Source organism: Ambystoma mexicanum, chromosome 5p (genome assembly GCF_040938575.1).
Source record: "Ambystoma mexicanum isolate Mex_15411 chromosome 5p, UKY_AmexF1_1, whole genome shotgun sequence".
NCBI classification, from domain to species: Eukaryota; Metazoa; Chordata; class Amphibia; order Caudata; family Ambystomatidae; genus Ambystoma; species Ambystoma mexicanum.
This window is the reverse complement of record NC_090930.1, coordinates 669,588,975-669,610,261: the sequence shown is the minus strand read 5'-3', so window position 1 is coordinate 669,610,261 and position 21,287 is coordinate 669,588,975. Positions and strand designations below refer to the sequence as shown.

Here is a 21,287-nt window from a genome sequence, read left to right as displayed (position 1 = left end):
ACTTTGACAACATTTAACATATAACATTTATTATTTTTCTAAACCTCCCTATACCGTTACCCTATTTTAGTTGATTTTACCCTTGGTCTATTCTTTCATTCACTCCTCGCACCCGAGCCCCATGAGCTTCCTTCTACACAAGTTCTACTCACCCAGAAAAAGAATATTCAAAAATACTACTCCGAGTCTACTTCATATATGAGGCTCCTACTTTTTTATATCCACTTATCATCCCCATCACTGGTCAAGACAATGCTACGCGGCACCGCCTTCTATCCCCCTACGGAGCTAGGTTCCCGTATTCTCCCTTTATTCTGTTGTCTCTGTAACCACAACCTAATGGCCATATAAAGAAATGATAAGAAAAAGCCTATCAATCACACCCACACAGTCGCTAGACCTAAAATCTCACTTCCTTTGTTATTTTATCCTTTACCCTTACACCACCATCTACTCCATACCACTCCCTTCTTTAAGAATCTGGCAAACGGTACTCACGTGTCCGGGGTGGTCCGAGAGCCTCGGTTCACAGTCTATCCACAATCAGGGTTGCACCCCAATCAAGCCGTGACCCACCTTGGCAAGCAGTGGGGTATTTGTAAAAAGATGAAGGGGACCCTTGGAATCTTTTGTTTTGTGCATGCACTGGTCAACCGCGGAGGCAATGGTTTTGCTGGGGGCGTCCAGGTCCTTGCCGCATGGCACGGGGGCCTCTCTCGGCGCACCTTCTTGATCAAGTTGCAGGGGTCACCAAATGAAAGGTCCCACTCCCCACTTTACCAGAACAAATTCAGAATAAAAGACACATCCCAGCAGGGAATGAGACCAAGAGAACAGATTGCAAGGTTGCCAAAGTTTTATAAGAGATTTGGCATCCAGAGAACTCAGCTGCCCTGTGGGCGCTCTGGCAAACATTACAATTACAATGGATTATAAGGCAAAAAGGCGTCATCAGTGATGTCAGCTATAAGGGTTACAAAGTAAGATATTATTGGGAGCGAGTCGATGATGCATAGGTGTCTGTAGGTGCTGCTTCGTCAGGATTGGCTGCTCCTTTGGCGGGAGGGTGAGCCTCACATGGTTCTGCTGGACTTGTCCGGCGAGGTGAGAGTCGGGTCACGCTGGAGATGTGGTTAAAACTAGCTAAACTGGCATGAACACTTGCTCTAGACATATAATAAACAATGAGCATCAATATTCCTTTGAGTAAATCTTAGAGGCTTACATGTTGTACATACAAAACTACATAATTTCACATTGGGTCATTCATAAAATGAAAGGTACGGGGGTCTTACTTTCTGTGACAACCTGGGGACTAAGTCGATCTGGCACATCAGAGAGAAATTGGGGGTGGAGTGACACATGTTAGTTTAGGACAGGATATACCGTGGCAGAGGTCCGAGTTTATTGGTGTCACTCTGGGGTGGACAGCAAAGTGGGGGCACACTTCTGTTACATCAAGAGAATAACAGGAGGACACAGGGTTACACAAGCAGTAATTTTCGAACAGCGAGGGTGAGGGGTGAGGAAGCAGGTTTGTGGAGATGGATGAGCTACAAGGCATAATTCAGGCTTGTTCACACACAGGACAGTGATCTCAGAGGAAGAATTATATGATACATAATGTTAATTGCTGCAGTTAGCTTCAGTGCATCCGTGAGAAAAAGGGACTTGGGCCGCGAGAAAAGGTGGGGGCTGATTGGTGCTCACTGTGCGTGGCGCTGCAGAGGGGAGAGGAGACTTTGTATTGCCGAAACGCAGCCTAGTCCAAAGATGCAGCTCAGGGCACACAAAATGGAGTCCAAGTGTGTTTCGTAATAGTCCCACATCTACTCCAGGTGAGGCCTTATTCCTCATGGAAGCAAAAGGGCAATGGGGGCATCCCCCACTAGTGTAAGAGACAAGTGGCTCATCTAGTGTAGAATGTATGGGGGGGGCTAATTCACCCCTTCCTTCCTTACAATACTATTAAACTTAACAGTTAATGAATTGATGACAATCTCAGGTCTGTCACCCAACAGTGGGGCTCATTACAAGTTTGCCAGTATTCCAGCGGTAAATCTGCTGTCAATAGGACTCCACTGGGGATTTTTGCCGGTATTACCGTTGCCGGTATTACCTAATGGTAATACAGGTGTTTTCTGGTGGTTAATGACCTCCAGTTCCTCCACTTTACCTTAAATAATTGCTGTTATTACCATCCGGTAAAATAAATGGAGGTAAGCAGTATTACCTCCACTTTCTTCCCGCACTGCCAAACTAATGAGCCCCAGAAACTGGCAGAGATGTGTGGAAACAAGGAAGATGGTTATGACACACTCCAATCTTTTTCTATTTTAGGTAGGCAGGATGACTTAGTCTAGTTTCAGGTTATGGAATATATGTTTTGATCCTAACTCTGGCATAACAGTCTGTAATGTTTGACATTCCTAGGAATTGCACTAAAGTCATCATCCATTCTCTTATATGTTTAATTAGGTGATTACTAATGTACAACCTAATGTTTTATGTATCTACATGTAGCCTCGCCCTCTTATTAAGGCTTACCCTCCCCATTTATTATGTGCTGTGCTTTTACATGTGCCCATTTGTGCATCACAGTATCAGCTCCCCTATTGTCAGGATTAGTATCCAGTAGTTGTGTGCAAAGTATTTCATCTCATATCACACTCAACTGGAACTTTCAAATAGATTACTTTTGCCCTTCCCCAATTTCGGTATGATGCGACTGGGTAGTAGTTTTGCCTTTTACAATAATAATTTCAGAGTAATGGGGTGTTAGTTTTCATTATTCTTGCTGCCCCTTCCCGTCTCTTAAATCGTTCTTTTTGTAATGTGTGGTGACATGTTGGTTAGAGCTATTTTTGAGTTTTGAATATCTCATTTGTCCTTCTTTTTTATTGTTTTTCCACCCTGTCCACTCCCCCTGTGTTTCCATATGCCTCACTAAACAGAAATATGCATACCAACGAAATTTTGAAGAATTGCCTATTAATTTATTCATTGTTTCAGATCGTTCATTCTTATTTATCAGGCTAGTGCATTATTTATACATTCACGAATTAACAGTTTTGAAAACAAGAAAGATAACTAATGAAAAAGTCTCCTGATGTATATCAATGTTTATGGACAATGGTATTTAAACCTGTGGTAACATTGCGACTCTGAGTCTAGCCTTTCTTATAGCCGAAATGTTGTCCCAAATACTGGGCAATCATCGAAGTGACCATACGATCATCTGTTAATCTACAAAGTATATCCATCTCCTCCACCATGTGTCTTACTCCTGTTATTAGAAGAATAGGCTTCAATATATATTTACCTAAAGCTTCTGTATGCAGGGCATAAAAACATAAGATGCTGGATGGTCTCTACATTGTCTTGGCAGAATGGGCAATTTGGGTAATTTCTGAAATTATGTCCATTCATGACGCTCCCCAAAGGTAAAAATCCCAAATTTGTATGTAGATTTTTCCCCGGCTGGATAAGTATTATCTAGGTATACCTCAAACCCTCCCATTGATTTGACAAATAAGTATATCATCCATTTGCACTTTCTCTATATATTCTACCCAGCTTGCAGTCTTATTGGCATCTTTAAATTGGTATCTAGCTTCATTAGTGATCAACTTTGGGCTAGACCAGAGTACATGAAGACCCATTTTGACTGTCTGCATCTTCACAAGTTTGCCCCACGTAAACAATAAGTAGAAAAAGAAGGTCAGGTGCACACTCTAGATCCCAGTAATTTAATTCTGATGTGAGTAATAACAGGGTTAAATCCCAACAAGGTTAAAAAACATAACAGGGTTGAATCCCAGATGCAAATAGTCCCAAAAATTTTCAAAAATTACCAGGGTTAAATCCCAACCCAGCCCAGGTGGAAGCAGGCACCTGCGCCCACCCAGACGCAAAATGTGCAGCCAAATTCCTAGTGAGGGAGGTATTTTCCCACTGGGAGATGTGTGATGTTATATGTTCCGACAATGACCTGTTCAAAGCAGTGACAACAATGCTGGGCACCACTCACAAATTATGCACGATTTAGCACCCTCAATCAAATGGCGTTGTTGAGAAAATAAACAGACTTCTTAAAGGTAGATTGTCTAAACTCTGTCACTCATTAAAGAAACATTTGGTATATTGCTTATCGTTAGCCCTATTCGAATTGAGAAACCAACCTAGCAAGGACCACCAGTTGACCTCCCACAAGATAGAAACAGGTAGACACATGCACACAGCACACTCCCCATTACGAAGACAGTCAGATGCACACAGAAGTGCAATAGTGTTGCGGGAAGAATTCCACGAATATTTGAAACAACTTACAAGAGCAGCACGTATGATTGCAAAACAGCTAGCGCCCAACTTCAAACAAGAAACAGTGAGTGGCACGGTAACACCAGCTATAGACAGCCCAAGCTGCCAGCTCATGCCAAGGGAGATGGTATATGTGAGATGCTTCGTACGTTGGTGGAATGTACCCAGATTCCATGGCCCATATGAGGTGGTGTATTGCATGCCTACTGTAGTGAAGGTGAAGGGCCTGAGATATTGGATCCATTTGTCCGACGTACATAAAGCATATGACAGTGTAAGGCAAAATGAAGAAGGGAAACAGGCCAGAAGAAGAAACACAAATGGAATAAGGGAAAAGAGGTGGAATTGAACAATTCTCTCTCTCTCTCTCTCTCTCTCTCTCTCTCTCTCTCTCTCTCTCTCTCTCTCTCTCTCTCTTCTCTCTCTCTCTCCCCCTCTCTCTCTCTGTCTCTTGCGTAATGGTTCTTTAGATTTAATGATAATGATAGTATAAAGAGCTCTAAGTAACAGTTATAATGGAAAAAAGTAGTTAAATGGATGTCTGCTTAACACGATTTTATATCTCATTCTGTAGGAGTAACCATAGCAACGGAGGCGACCCCCAATATCAACAATATCAACAATAGTTCAGAAAGAAATAGGAATAGAAAATGTCATTTAAGAGAATACTCTTATGAATGTGGACTGTTTTTTTTTTTGCGCAGTAATTTTCTTTTCAATGTTGTTTGGCCTAGTAGTTTACTGGGCCATAACATTCATATCTATCGATCTGAATGAGGGAGTGGGGCAAAATTGGTGAAACAGGGCACCCATCTCATATGGGATGGGTTTAAATTAATTTGGGCAAATGTGACCCATAGAAATGGCTCACACAATGACAATCATACAACCAGTACTCCAGCACATGTAAATCCTACTACCCTTTATAATTAATCTAAGTTCATTATTTAGGAGATGAACGACCCAGACCCCTCTGAATTACCCTGGTTGCATGATGATCCCAATCCAACAGTATTATTTACACCAGACACAGCTGAACAACTTACATCATACCCTGAGGGTGCAGAAAGTAGTGATGAAAATACTGTTGAAAGGTACATTGCTCTGTATAACGAGTGTGAGAAAGGGGGGGCTGGCGGAACATTTCCAATCCAACATGATGAAAGAAAATCTCTGGGACGCCCGGTAGGGAATAGAAGGAGGAAAGGGGGGGCGGGACGGAAGAGATATGATGAGTATCATGGGCTGGGATTGGACACAATAGAAGACCCACAACACCCACACCAGTCTAAAAAATGGTACGCAGACATGAGCACCACCGCAAATAGACAACCAATAAGAGCTGCTATGTGTGCTCACTGATACCCCATGCCTCGGGTACTCCTAAAGTGCTGTTACCACAGGAGTCACAGGTTTCAGAGGCACCATGTCTCCTTCATCTTGCACTAGGCAAAATAAAAAAATACTTTCAAGCACCCACTGTTTCATTTGAAATACTGCAGAATGAGAAGACGTGTTACACAAAACTATAGGGAGTAATATGCCTGAAAGAACTTTTCTTGGTGATCAAAGGAACATTATATTCAGACAATAAATGGCAAGAAGAGCAAATAATATGAAAAGCAGAGGCACTGCGAGGACTGTCAGACGAAAAATGACAATGGATACATAGAACATGCGACCTGATATGGACCCAAAACATCACGAAGCTTACGTTGGTAACAGCCCTCAAAAAACCATTAAAACTGCAGAAGGAGATATCCTATGAGCTGTGCTTCCACAGAGAGGGAAAAGTAAATCTGGGAGCAAACAAGAACTGTGCTTCCAACTGCTGCAGTTCAAATGCAAAATAGATCTACTCCTCCAAGTACTTTCAAGTCTTTCGGGCTTACATTCTTGTCTCTGGGATGAACCAAAAATTGGAAATATATCATATTGTCCAGATCTTCTAGATCTATCATGAGGTATTAATGCAATTCAAATATATAAAGTGTGGCATCAGAACCAGACAGGACTACAGGCTTGTAGTATACACTCAAACATGAGCATGTGTTCCCATTTCTACTTACTACATTTCAAGAAGCCATACAATGAAAGCTACTTTCCGTACCTATCCTAAAGGAACCGGTTTTTCAATAATCGATCCTGAGGAATATTTTTGGACTATGACACAAATTTCCAATTTCAATCAATAACATAGATACAGTCGTTTTGTGTGACAATATTGTTCATTTCTTGGACCTTTTAAAACATATCTGATACCTATAGCCCAAAATGGGTTTATTCTGGATTATTTCAAGTCTCATGAATTTTTATTTTCTAAAATGTATGTATAATCGATTGAAAGCAAAGGATGGGGGAGAATGATCTTGGGGGAGGGACAGAATAGGGAGAAAATATAAGAAGCAATTAGAGATCAGAAGTACAAGACAAGCTAGCTTGCGCATGTGGAAGACCAGCTAGATCTCTAAGTACAAGTCTAACAAGTCTTTAAAAATATATTTGAAAGTGGAACTTACCACTTTTAGGCCACAAGTCACCTTCTTCCTGGTGTCCAATGAAGTCATATCCTGGAACATATAGAACATGTTAAACCTGATTTAGCTTTCAAGAGATGTAGTTGGTCAATGAGATATCTTCAATAAAAATGCAGAGAAAGCTTTCAAAACCATCTGTACTCTCAGCTAGTTACCATGAGGTACAAAGGTTTTGCTTCTATCCACAGCTTAAGGTTAGCTATGTGTATCATATGGTCAGCAGAGTAGAGCTGAGTGTGAGGCTTTGTCGGCTACAGGAACCAATGAGGTATTCAATACAGTGGACTTGAAATATCTGCGTATGTTTCTCGGGGCACTTGGTATTAGAGGTAACAGAATAGGGGAGACTGAGAGCTGTGCAGATGTGAGACCTCAGAGGTCAGCCCCATAGATCCAAGAATAACAAGTGATCCTGATCACAGATGATCACCTACTTGCAGTATTAGTTGGAGTTGTTGACTGTGCATCGATAGACCATCAAAGGGTCTGGAAGATTGGCTGTGGGATAGCAGGTTCTATGTCACTTTCTATTTTCTGCAAGGAGAGTTTAAAATGGTGGCGGTGGCTTAACTTGAGATCCTGCTGTCTGCATCATGGGAAGGCTGAGGCAGATTGAGGGATTGTGCTTCTGTTGCAGCCAATCCATGGATGATGATGCCAGACTCACAAATGCAATGGAAGAAATAGAGTGGCTTGGCAACTGAAGGAATGCCTGCAAGCTGGTGTTGCGCTGTGGGGGCTTTGTTTGGAGATCAGATTGCTCACTGTCTGTGGACCTGGGAAGTGGATGTATGAAGCAGGATTTACAGGGCAGTGTGTGGGGACAGGCTGGCATACCCGATAGAGGCTTGGATGGAAGTTAAACTTCTCTCTGGTTATAGCACAACTGTGATTAAACAATTGCAATAGGTGGTGCTGTTGACTTATCTGCTCATTTCTAATGAGCTGTGTTAATTGGGCAGACAAGTGAGTCTTACCTACAGTCCGGTGCTGTGTGTTGCGACATGGCGGCCTAAGCAGGGGGAGTCACTTGCAGCGTGAAAAGGGACTGTGACAAAACAGCACTGTTGAGCTCAAGAGTTAGATCTGATTTGTTGTTCAGTATTGGGGCACAGGCGCTAGAACTTATTTCTCATACTTACATTTATTTGGCTGCTTGTACTCTGTCTGCTATGGTTGGAATAGATGTTGGAGTGGGTCATCATAGAACTAGATCCTTCATAGCAGAATTATCAACAGAGCGACTGTCACTAGCTCTTCCTTTGAGTTGAGAAGTATTTCAAGTTTACCTTTGGTTGCACATATTGTGATCTCTGGATCTAGATTTACATGAACACCCACCTTGCACCATGAAGTACAGTGACTCCTGGCCTGAGCTGGATTGATAAAAACCAAGATGACTGTCAGAGTGATGGCAAAGAGCCACAGGCAGTACAAGTTAGAAAGATTCACACAAACAGTGAACGCTCAGGGAGGCTAAATGTCACATAGTGACACCTCTGCTTGTGATGGCATATTGCAGTAACAAGACATTTGCTGTGCTATACAAGATTCTTGTGTACCACTAGAACAAAGGATTTCTCATTTGGGGGGTATTGTGAAGGTTTTGGGCCTACCAAAGGGGGAAGGCATCAACTGGGCCAAGTCCTTGCACCACTTCCTTACCAAGGAAATAGTCTCACAAACTTTATACTTGCCTTGCTTTGGAAAGGGCCAATCAAGCTTGGCGGCAACCCAGAGAGCATTTATAGCCAAAATTCGAAATTGTGCTGACAGGAGACTGTACTCTAACATGCAAGAAGCAAAGCTCACAGTAATTGTGGATCAAGGAAGCTGGTGATATACCCGGATAACACTCAAGGCTTTCAGAAGGCATGGAATTCCTATCTTGAGGTGAAACAATTGTCACAATGACAGAACATACGCTACATGTTACTGTTTCCATCCAAAATAAAATTGACTTCTAGTTATTTATTTATGTATTGTTTATTTATATAGCGCTCCTAACCCAAGGGTATCTATATGTTAGAGAACATATTTTTGAGGCTCCTACAGAGGTGCAGGATACGCTGGAAAGACCAGACTTGAGGGCAGAGAGAAGACCAGACAGCGCAGTCAGACAGGCAGATTGGAATTTAGTGGGAGACATTTAGAGAGGCTGGTCTCACAGGAATCACTCCCTCAGCAAGATTCCTGACTTATTGGGTGCCTGCAAACCAGATATAGATGCACCACAGGTGGAGCTGATGCCCAACAGAGTTGAACTGGAGCTGCTGGAGAACTCTGTGGCAGCAGATTAAATTGTAGTTTGTCCATTGAAACAATGACCCAATTATTTTTTGTGGAGTACTAACATTTGTTGATAACAAAATCTGGGGCTTCCTGGTCTTTACGAGAACGCAGGCTCATTGTTTACTAATCTGTCATAGCGTGATGGATGTGAAAGGGAAGTATGACATTCACTGGGGGGCTCGCAGGTTGGTATATTGAGCATTTGGTTATAGATATGTATGCAGTGTGCTAATGACGTGAATAACCTGACACTGGGCATTACACCATTATGTCACACCTGCATATCCCATATTAAATGTGGTGACAGTTGGGGTTTCGTTTGTTTCTTTGGGGTGGGTCCAATCGCATGCTAACTCAGAGTGGACATTGGCATGCAAAAAAGAGAATGGGTATGTTGGACCTGAGACAGTCGGGTCTGCAAGGCAGGGGGCATGTTAAGTGTGGGGATAGCTACTTTGAAACAAGTTAGAGCAACATACGGTTGTGTGGAATATATTGGACGAAGATATTGATTATCATAATATGGAGAGATGGTTGGGATTCATCTTTTAACCCTGATAATTTGCGGCTTGGAAATGTATATGAAACATTCTGGGATGGGTTCATTTTTTTAAAATAAATAAGATTCAGTTAGTGGTGTTCCAGGAGATCCACTTGGTGTCTGATGAAATTGCCAAATTTGAGAAGGGGTGTAGAGTTATAAATATGGTACCTTTTTCTCATATTATGAAAGGAGCATGCTGGTTTGGGTGGTAAGAGCAGTCCTTTTCGGATTGACAGTGTTTGATATGGACCCAATAGGCAGGTCTGTTCTTGTAGCAGGATCTATGGGGGGCACATGATTTGCATTGTGTGTGTGGTCCCCCAATACCATTGATTTTTTTATTATTATTATGGTATTTATTGAGCGAGGACGTAGCTGCGAGAATACACAGGGCCTCATTATAAGGCTGGCGGAAAGCGTTTAACGGGGTGGTAAAGGTCCCAGAGCCGTTAAACCCATTCTGCCCTATTACGAGGTCCCCTTGCGGGACCCGCTCTGGTCGTCTGGTAAGACCAGACGTCCTTTGTGGGTCCCACGAGGGGACCAGGGAGCTAACAACGGGCCCGTTATTAACAGGCCCGTTGTTAGCTCCCTCCCCATTCCCATTGAGCCCTATGGGGGCTCGAATGGGAATGGGGATGGTCCGGGTCCGAGTTCCCTGAATGGGGAAATTCCGGGCCCTCCAAGGTTGGAATGGCCCGGTATTTCCCCATTCAGGGAACCCGGACCCGAGTCTGGAGGCAGCCATGCCCTTTTTAAGGCCAACGGAGTGCTTTACAGAGGTATACAACAGTACAGATGCATAACAGAGCACTTTCCAGCAGTAACAACAGAACAGCTGTACAGCAGGTGGGTGGGATTCAAAAGGGTACAGAGGAGAGGTACAGCTGTAGGGGGTGGCGGGGAGGAGATGGGCAGGTGGTGTCTAGCGAGTCAGGTGGCGCAGGGGCGGATGTGATGGCCTAGGTGTTGTGGCAGAGAGACTCCTTGAAGAGGTGGGTCTTGAGTTCTTTTCTGAATTGTAGGAGCATGGGGGCGAGTCTGATGCTGACGGGGAGGAGGTTCCATAGTCTTGAGGCAGAGAAGGTTTGTTTTGTGTCTCTTTCTTTTTTGCAGTGTTAGTTACTTTTGGTGGCCTTTAAATGCGCCAGGTATTTGGAATTTATGATAATTTGGGAAGGAGATTCTTTTAACTGTTCACTAGTAAAAGAGTCGGATAGAGCTAGAACCGTCCTAGCTCTAGGAAGCTGATGGCAGCAACCTCATAAAAACACCACATCAGTTAGGCTTGACAGGTGTTCGGAGGATGCAACACTTGGGTGAAATGGATCATTCTTTCTATTCCCACCTTAGACCTTGTATGTATGCCTTACTATTTGTTTGTTAGTGAACTTCATTTTCATAGGTTTAGGGGTTTGTCCTATTTTGCAATGGTTATCTTGGACCATTTGTCATTGGCAGGCGTCATTAAGGGTCAAGTTACTCATCCAGTTGTCCCTCAGTGGAGGTTGAGAGTGGAGACATTGGGTGACCTTGTCTTTCAGGGATGGTTAAGAGATGACATCATACCGTTTTTAAGCAGGGCGAGGGCTCACCGGAGAGATACTGACATCACAAATTCTGAATGGAAGGCATTTAAACAGTAGCAAGAAACAAGACGCGAGTCATGGGAGGAAAAGGGTGTTGTAACCACATTGAAAAGGATTAAGGCATTGATTAAAGGTTAAGATGATGTTTTCTTCCTTTGGCGTCTGAACCAAGGGAACTTTCTGAGACAAGGTTTCAACACGCGGCAGTGATGGAATCATTGTAGCATTTAGAATACTGGACCTGGAGATCTTCGCTGCATGACTTTGGGGACAAATTCGACAGTTTGATAGCCTGGCTTATTAAATGACAAGATATGGAACATAAAGTCAATGATCCGGATGGTAGATTAGGGTGTAACCAGTAGAAAATAAATGGGGTCTTTATTCACTTCTATAAAGCTTTATATTCACTGTCGGCAGAGGCAGATAGTGAGCAGTTGACAGAGATCATCAATACTTAATTTCTGGTCAGGCTAGCAGATTATGACAGAGAGATTCTAGTAGATCCTGTGTCTGGGAGGTGGTCAGGTCTTCAATACAAACTAATGGCAGAGGAAAGATACCTGCCCATGATAGGCTTTTGGATTAATTGTATGCACATCGTATATACATCTATTTGCCCCTTAATTGACTAAGTTATATCTAGTGCATTACAGATGGGGTCGCTGACGGTGACACTGTGAAAAGCATTTATATATTTTTGTTAAAGCCAGGCAGAGTTAAGTTAGGGTTAGGGTTGGGTGGGTGATGATGGGGGTTGAGCGGTGTGGGGGGAACCCCCCAATATACAAAAAAAAAACATTACAAGGAGCTGGCCAGTGCCGGAATTTCAGCACTGGACAGCTCCATGTAACGTTTTAAAGTTACAAAAAAGCATTGAAATGCTATCTTTTACATGTAAAATCTATTTCCGTTGAAACCAGCCCAATTATATTTTCGATGGACTGGTTTAGATGGAAAAGCACTTTTACATGTAAAAGCTAGCCTGTCGATGCTTTGGCATTCGATCCTTTTTATTAGATGCTTTGGTTTGCAGTTGCTTTTTTTTCGATGGAAGCACTCTAAACCCATTGGGACACATCCTACCTCTTCTCTTTGGATAGACTGGCCACTTCTTCTTTCGCGAAATTCCCACTTACTTAGTTATTTATTTTTGCATTTATAAAGTGCACTAAACCCAAGGGCACCTAGGCGCTGGTTACATACAGAAAATTGGGTACAAAACAAAGGATACAAGGAGGAGAAGAAAATGGCACAGTTAGTTGAAAAGCCAGGTTTTTAAATGCTTCCTGAGAAGGTCAGTAGGATGGTTCTGAGAGTAGAGACAACAGCAAGGAATTACAGAGCCTCCTGCTCTACAGCACTTGAAACTGGGAGTGGAGAGGCACTGGCGGTAGAATTAACGCATGTGTCTGGAAGATTTGGATTTGGTGAGTCTTTGAGCCATGTAACTAGGGGCTGTGCTAGAAAAGGCAGCTGTGGGTGATGGAGGAAACTTTGATTTTGATGTGTTCCTGCATCCAGAGCGAGTGCACGTGTCTCCTGGTTTCTGTGATATGGTCACGTTTAGGAAGGTCAAGGGTGAAATGGAGGGTGTTGTTCTGGATGGTCTGCATTTTGCTGAAGTACCTTTCTGTGGTGCCGGCAAAAAGAACATTGCAGTAGTCTAGTCTTGAACCGATAACAACGCGGGCGATGGTGAGGTGGTTGTGAGTGGAGAAGAATGATTTGCTTGCATTTAAGAGTTTCATGGTGTGGGGAGTGGATGATGCAATGTCATTGACCATATTGAGGGTGGCTTTGAGGTAGACAGCGTTTTGGCTTTTTGGCTATGGGAAAGACCGGGCGAGTGAGAACGAAATTGTAAATTCATCAAGAGAGAAGGCTTGATAGGCCAGGTCGAGTTTAGCGAGCATGGCTTGGGTGCTGACAATTAAAATCTCTGTCTTGTCTTCATTTAGACAGAGCTGAAGGCATGCCATCCAGGCCTGTATGGTCTCAAAGATAGAGTTTAGTATGGTGGTGTTATTGTAGTGGTCGTCCAGCATGGTGGGGTTGACAAGGAAGATGACGTTGGGTGAGAGATCAGTGGATAATAAAGGGAGGAGGCATTCTTTGGTATGGTTGAGGGTGCAACACGATAGCGCAGGGGCTAAGGTGATGGCCCTGGATAGTTGTTTAGCTTTGAGGATGGTGATAGAGTTGATGTGGTGGTCTGACCAGGGGCAGGGAGTGTTGGAGGTGATAGAGGTGTTGAAGTTGGCGTCAGCAAACTAGTCAAGAGTTCAACCTAGTGTATGTGAGGGCGCGAGTGTGCAGTGAGTGCAGCCAAGGGCATTGAGGGAGTTAGCAAAGGCAAGGGCATCATTGTCTGCAGTATCGTTGAAGCCTAAGTTGGGAATGCTTAGGAGGAGAAGCTTGGCTTCAGATTAGTGGTGAGCTGTAGGATATCCTCTTAAAATGAGTGTGAGCTGTGGGGGACAGTAGATGATATGGAGGGAGATGATGGGAGTGGGGGATTGCAAAAGTTGCATAGAGAGAAGGTTGCAGTTGGGTGGGGAGCAGGAGGTGAATGCTCTGATAGAGATAGTCTCTTTGTAGATGAGTGCTACACAACCTCCTCTATTCGATAATCAGTGACCGTGGAGCATAGAGTATCCTGTCGGCAAAGCAATAGATAGGGTGGGACTGGTGGCTGCATGAAGCCAGGTTTCTGTGATGGCTAGGATATCAGGGTCATTGGAGAGGATAAGGTCATATATGTCAGGGGTGTGTATCATGCCAGATCTAGCAATAATCAAGGTGCATTTTAATTTGGTAGAGGGTCTGGTAGTGGGGTTGCTAGAGGCCTGGTCAGTGTGATGTTGGGAGATGGAGTGAGGTTCGATAATCTAGGTAAGGCTTTGATGGAAGGTGTAACCTCCCAGATGGAAGAGCAGGGGGCAAAGGTATGTGAGTGGAGGTGTATATTTCTAATAGTAGGTGAAGGAGGAAGGGAGATAGGAGGCGGGGGAGAAAGGGAGCAGGTGGTGAGATGGATAAGTCTGCTAAGCCCAAGGCATGGGAATTGGACAAATTGTGAGCCAGTGGGGCAGAAGGTAGCAGTGGCTGAGTGTGGTGTGGTGCCTACATGCATAGAGACAAGATGAATGAAGTGTGAGAGAGCTTCAGGGAAGGTTAACAAAGGGGGAGGAATGTAGTAGGGGTATAGATGAGTGTGAAGGTAGGAGGCTTGGCAAGAAACGTGTGGCTAGAGGTGGCTCATTACATTTCAATGAGGGCCAGGATTCCATTAGGGCCATTATTAATGTCTCCTCATTGTGTAATCTTGTAATCGTAGACGACCCTAGTTCATGGCAGTTTTATGTCTCAAACGTTGTCTGTAATGATTATCTGAGCTGTGTCCCAGGCATTTCCAGCTCCCCTGAGCTCACTAGTTTAGGAGCGTTACCTTCCATCTCGGGTATTACATCACAGGATGATGATGCCATATCGACTATATAAGTGATCTGTGATTCAGATGCAAACAGAATTAAAGATACTTTTGCACCAAATATTAATCTGTGTGTACCGACCCATATTCAAGATATATGTTTTGATGTGCGAGGCCCTGTCAGGGCCCTTAATTAGTTCTTGCTAAACAAGGTGATAACGTCCCTTATAGCGTCCGCCAATCACTATGCCAGATTTCCCTCTTCAATTATGTGACATGTTGATGCCTTTGCTTAAGCCGCTGTCAAAAGTTATCTTGCTGGGAGATTTTAATCTCTGACTTTTTGATAGTTCCGACTCTATGGCGGTTACTATTGAGTCCACACTGATTGATTTGGGTTTTTCCCACCATGTCAATACTGCAACGCATGTCAAAGGCAGAACGCTTTACTGGGTTGCAGGCTATAATATCATCATCAACAACTTAGAGGTGATTCCTGTCCTTGGTCAGACCATTCTTTGATTAATTTTAACCTTGTCTGTCTGTCACAGCATACCATATCTAATCCAGACAAGATTGTCATCATATCAAGAAATATTCATGGGCTTTCTGCTGCATGGATGGCATCCAATTTTGATGTTACCCTAATGACCCAGAAAAAACTCAGCTAGTCAGGAAATTGAACACCAAAGTGTGATATTCATCCAAAATCCAGAAACTTAAAGTTGCCAAAGCCTTTCAGTTGTGGAGAACAACTAACTCAAAGGGAAACAGGATCAAATATACTGTTGCAGCGAAAGCCCATAATTTGCTATTATCTTGGAAAAAGAATGCTCTTATGACCAGAGGATGGAAAATGCTAGCTCTGACTCCAGAGAACTCTTTAAGATTCTTAAAGATATAGAAGACCCTTGTGCATCTGCTACCATCGTGAATAAAGATCAAGGAAGGTGTGCTTCCATTCAGGATGCTATGATAAATAAGATCAAGAAAATCCAGGAAGGTATCATGAATAAACCTACCGTACAAGGAAGGCAAGGCGTACATTTAGAACTCTCTACACCTGTGAACACCATCCCTGTGTTTGAGTTTAGTATGGTCACAGAATTCGAGGCTTCTGATGTGTTCCAACAACTTAAACCAACCCATTGCAAGGGGGATGTATGCTCTTAGTCAGAGGTAGAGTAAGGAGACAGACAGAGGTAGACAGTTTGCCCAAATGTTTTTATTCAAATAATAAAAAGGTTTGGAAAAATGCCTCACTAGCTCTAACTCTATGAGGGGTTTCCCTACCTCAACAAAGCAAACTAATGGGACAGTCGTCAGGATGTCCAAAATAATGTTCACTATCCTGTATCCAAAACGTATCTGACCCGCACACTCTCAATACTACCAAATGTATTAGAGGGAAAAAAATAAAACTGTCTTTGGGCTGCTCCTATGCAGCTTTATTCAGCTAGGATTTTAGTAAGATCCTTTTACTTATATTTGGTTTATTATTAGGGAAAGAGACTTCATTCCCATGACTAGGCTCCCACAATGCCAAGGGGGACAATCCACATCCCCTGGTCTTTCTAGTTGGTATATAGGGTATTCCCTCCTCTTTCTTCCCTTGCCTCACCTAGTTCTGATGTTTATTTATTGGGGCACATTTGCTGCACTCGCTTGCCAAGTGTACCAATTATTGGTGTACGTTGTGACACACGTGGTCCACTCTCTCGATAAGTGTGTTACTAGCACGAGGAAGAATAGTGGTCTTCCTCTCTTTACCAGCCCATATATTGTATCCAGATCACGCCTATGTTTTTATTGTTCTAAGAGGATGTTTTACTCTTCTTTCACTGTACTAGTTTCCTCCTAGTACTGGGTTTGTTGGGTAAGGATGGTTAAGGTTGGTTAAGGATAGGCTTATTTTTATTTAATGCCTAAAACTTGAGTCAAATTCTGGGGAGGCAGTGTTTTAACATAGGTTCTTATCTTCAAACGGTTACCCCTTCTCCCACCCCACACTGTACCTTCAATTCCAGCACCACAGCCGGTTCGTCTGTAAGTGATTTGATATTCTATTTGCTACAGGGGACTCTGCTGACTTTCCCCTGCTCAAAGCTGTCATCACTAGTCAATGAAGCCTTCCCATTCTTGGTTTCTCTCTCCTGTTTCCTGGTTAGTTATCCATTGCAGCATAGTTCACTCGGCCACACTTTTCGCTAAGAGGTGCTCGACCTGTTTCAGTTTTGTGGAGCCTGTCTCAGTCTGCCAATGTGCATTCACCGCACCTCAAGCATTAACTCCTGTGTCCCTGCAGGGCTGCCTCTTAAGATTTCTGGGGATGCAACTGGCGTTTAAACACCTGGATCATCTTTTCCTAAGTTTGGCAGCTTGTTTCTAATTATTCTCTCAACTAACGAGACCACAAACACATTTTTTTTATTTTGCTTGTCAGTACCTCTGAACTTTCTCTGTCTCTCTCCTTCAGATTCACTGTTTCTCCCTCTGCCACCGCTACTACAATGAATACTTCCATGGCTACACCTCTGCTCTCTCCCACTGCTACTCCAACCTCAAACACCCAGATTCAGTCCTTCTTTTCTTTTATTGCTGGTATTGTCAACAGACATAGACAAAGGACTAAAGTCCTGTGCTTGATGTTCGACTCTTCTTTCCTCTGGATGTAGTCTCCTCGTCCCAGTATCTCAGGTGATTGGTTTCACCTTACAGCACTGCATATACCCATATGGTCCATCAAGACTTAACTTAAAGGGTGTTGTGGGCATTTTTTGCAGTTTTCTGGGTTTTGGTATGGGAGCTGAGTTTATTTTCCTTATTTCTGGGATGATGTCGTCTGGCTGGTCACAACAGCTTCGGTTGTAAAGGCATGTGCTGCTCTGCTGATCCCTTTGATCACAAAATGTGTTAATACATATTTTACTGAAAGTTGTGTACCGCCATGCTTTAAGCAGGCTTGGATTTCACCACTACTCAAAAAAAATCTCTTGAAACCAATCTCCCTTTAAATTATTGACCTATTTCGAAAATCCTGTTCCTGTTAAAGATCCTGGATCTGGTTGCTCACATGCAAGTACAGCACTTTTTGTGTAAATATAGGATCTTGGGCCAGAGACAGTCAGAGTTCCAGAGTGTGCATAGCACTGAATCTGTCCTACTTGACCTGAAGGCTTACATTCTTGAAGTCTTTGAGAAGGGTGGTACAGTTCTCCTTATGCTCATGGATCTGACTGCCACCTTCATCCTGGTTGACCATGCTATGCTTGTCTCTCGGCTTTTACACTCTACCTCTCTACCTCCTTTTCGCCAGCAGTGGTCAACTGGGTCTGATCTTTCCTGGCAAACTGTACAGCTATAGTTTTTCATGGTGATGCCAAGGCTGATGACTTTGCGGTGACTTGCGGAGTGCCTCAGGGCTCCTGCTTGTCTCCAACATTATACAACATCTTCACCAAGCCTCTAGTCGAACTGCTTGATACCAATAGTGTAATTTATACAAATTACGCCGATGACACCAAGTGTCGTATACCTTTTTCTGGTGATTAAATCATAGGCACTGAAACCATCAATTCAGTTTACGCTCGTATACAGAGATGGATGACGCAGAAAAGTTTAGCCCTGAATGACACAAAAACAGAGCTGGTGATAACTGGCATGGCAGCTCAATTTAGAAAGTTGGATCCTGTCTTTCAAGAATTTAAGATATCTGGCTGTGCCATTGCTACACTTCTCAAAGTGAAGACTTTGGGTACAAACATAGACCAAGAATTATACATGAAAGTGCATGTGAACAGCCTTGTCTCTTCTTCTTCTTACTATCTTAAATTGCAATTAACACCTTTTCTGAACACCAGAAACTGTGCCACCCTTGCTCGGGTTATAATCATCACCAAACTGGACTATTGCACCACCGTATTGCAGGGTATGGGCAAAGGAGAAATTGTTGGGTTACAGACAGTGCAAAATAATGTGATACTGTATAAGGCTTATGCAGAAGACATAATATCTGTGAGGCCAGGGGGGCCTTCCATTGGCTACCTATTGCTAGTAGAATCACCTTTTGCTTGTTGTGCATTACACACACGTGCCTATATGGCAGCAGTCCTGTGTATTTATCCAGCAGACTCTCCTGGCAGCCTGCACGGAGAGTGCTGGGATCTAATAACTCTTTCCTTCTTCAGGGGCCCTGGGCTAAGATGACTATGGTTACCCAGGGGTCTTTCCCCTATGTGGTGCTGAGAAGCTGAAATGGCCATCCTCCCGATCAAAGGGTTTTATCGCTCCTTTGCCATCTTTAAACGTGGATTAAAGACAACTCTATTTTTTTGAACTTTCAACATAGTGTGATTCCTACTGATACCTTGTCACTGGTCTATGTGTTATTTTTGTGTTGTTTGTCTTGTTAGTGCTATTACACCTATAGGCCTTGTTTCACTGCAAATAAAGTACAGTAAAGAAAGGGTGTAGATTGCACATACCTGTGGGTCCGGATGTGCTGGTCAGGTGCTTGCCCTCCCATGTCCGGACAGGCATAGGCCTTAAAGGTTGGCCTTGCAGGATGGCCGCTATAAGCTGCCAGCGAATGGGGAAGTCAGAAATTGGAAGGTCTGTGGCTCAATCAGAGGGGCAGGTGAGGAAAGCAGGAACGCACCAGCAGGTGATGCTGGATCCATGGGGAGATTTGGGTCTGCAGCGGCCATCTGTAAAGGGAGCAGATGCTCCTGGGCAGAAGTCATATGCCTGGATGGGTTGCTTAAGGGAGCAGTGTAGTGGCTCCAGGACACAGTGTTTCCCTGCTGTGTTGGTTTCTGCTGTCTGAGATGTGTCTTTGTTCCCTGGAACAGGAGAATGGCTTATAGATGAAGTGCAGTGAAGCTCTAATACCTATGCATACAGATTTTCCATATGATTTCAAATCAATCTAAACATAATGACCTCACAACGGCATTAGGGCTTTCTCGAACTGTGGATTTGTCTAATTCGCTACCGTTATCCATGTTTGGGTTTTTGGCGCAAAAGAATGATGCTTCCAAGGCTTCGGTATGTGCTTGCTGGAGCATCAGTCTGTATCCCAATTTTTACCTTGAAGAAATTTGATCATGTGCTTTTAAATTTGCTTTTGGTATGGGATCCCGGTTAGCCTTAAAACATTTGAAGCGCTTCTACGAAGACAGGGGAGTTTGAGTCCCGGACTTTGAGATTTACCTCTTAGCATCCCATTACAATTTGAAGCGCAGTGGTTCTCACCTGGGATTACTTCTGAACATTTCATTACAGGATCAGACATCTCCCTTTTGGACTAGAATTGTATAATAAGAAGTACTAGAAAGAGCTGTTGGTGTTATAGATATTTGCTTACTTTTAGTAGGAGGATGTGGGAAAGGACTGAACATTAGAGTTACCTGTCCTTTTTGGACTCTACCACACTCTGCAGAGGCTGTTAGGTGGGTAAATATGTGTCCTTGGTGTGATTGATGGGGCTATTATGAGGCTGACTACTTGTATAACATAAATGGTTTTCCTGCATTCCATGAGGTTCAAACTCAGGTACTCATTTCAGTTGGGTGTTTACTGCTAGGGACTGTTGGCAGGGATTCCAAGTGGAACCTCATGCTTCACATCGAATCTGTGCAAGACATGTATTGTCATTGGGTGATAGCAGAAGGATTATACCAACCATTATGTAAAGTAACAAATGTATATTGGCATTTAAATACAGAATCAGATGGCAAAGGGTTATGGGTAGGGAATCCACAGATTCCGAGTGGTACACAATATGCTTGGTGGTGAAGAAAGTTTTGCCTAAAACTCACCAAAGGCAGTTGCAATGCAACTTACTAAACAGAACTCAAGTCACTCCAAGGCTTAAACACAAAAGGAATAACACTTCACCTAAGGCAGGTCCAAAGTGTAAGGGAGCAGATGGCTCCTTTTTTCATTTAGTATGGTCACGCCCAATTAGAGCTACTTTCTAGGGTAGGCTGTTCAGTTCCTTGGAGAGGATCACCGGTAGATATTATTTGCTTAATCCTGAGGACATTTGTGTATACGTTTTTTTGGTTATTTAGTGTCTTACCAAAAAGATTAATTGCTCAATGCTGACTTTTGGAGTACAGCTGGTGGAGGTGGCAGGGATGCAATCCATTGAACAGGAAATCATGAGAGAGGGAGCTCCAGATGTAACACTGCAATAGGGTATGCTCCTAAACTACCTGATATTCCCTTCAGATACCTACCCCCCTTATACTGAATCTCACATTTATGACAGTGATCATTTCTAACACTATGTTCCAAACTTAGGAATGTTTTCTGAACCAAACTATTGGTAATTCAGGTTAGGAACTGCATATAACTGTTTTTTTTAGAAGTGTCCTTCCACACCATGCTTCCTGGACTTTGTTCTTTTTCCTTCATTCTTTTGTTTACTGTTGTAAATGTTGTCTTCTTTCAGTTATGTCTTCTTCACAGTAGGATTGGATTCTACGAAATGTATACATTAATGAATCTTGTTTGTATTATTTTGGCATCCACCTGATAAGATGTGTCTATATAACAACATGTGGCAA

At 43.2% G+C, this 21,287-nt stretch overlaps 1 long non-coding RNA gene across 1 annotated transcript in view; it reads right to left on the bottom strand.

Moving 5' to 3' along the window:
* Window positions 1–910: 910 nt before the first annotated feature.
* Window positions 911–21,287, bottom strand: part of LOC138481126 (uncharacterized) — a 152,955-nt gene continuing 132,578 nt past the window's right edge. Inside the window, exons 5-6 of the long non-coding RNA XR_011274195.1 lie at window positions 6,840–6,890; window positions 911–1,166 (exon numbers count right to left, since the gene is read on the bottom strand). This is a non-coding gene — a long non-coding RNA (uncharacterized lncRNA). The remainder of the gene's footprint in view (window positions 1,167–6,839; window positions 6,891–21,287) is intronic.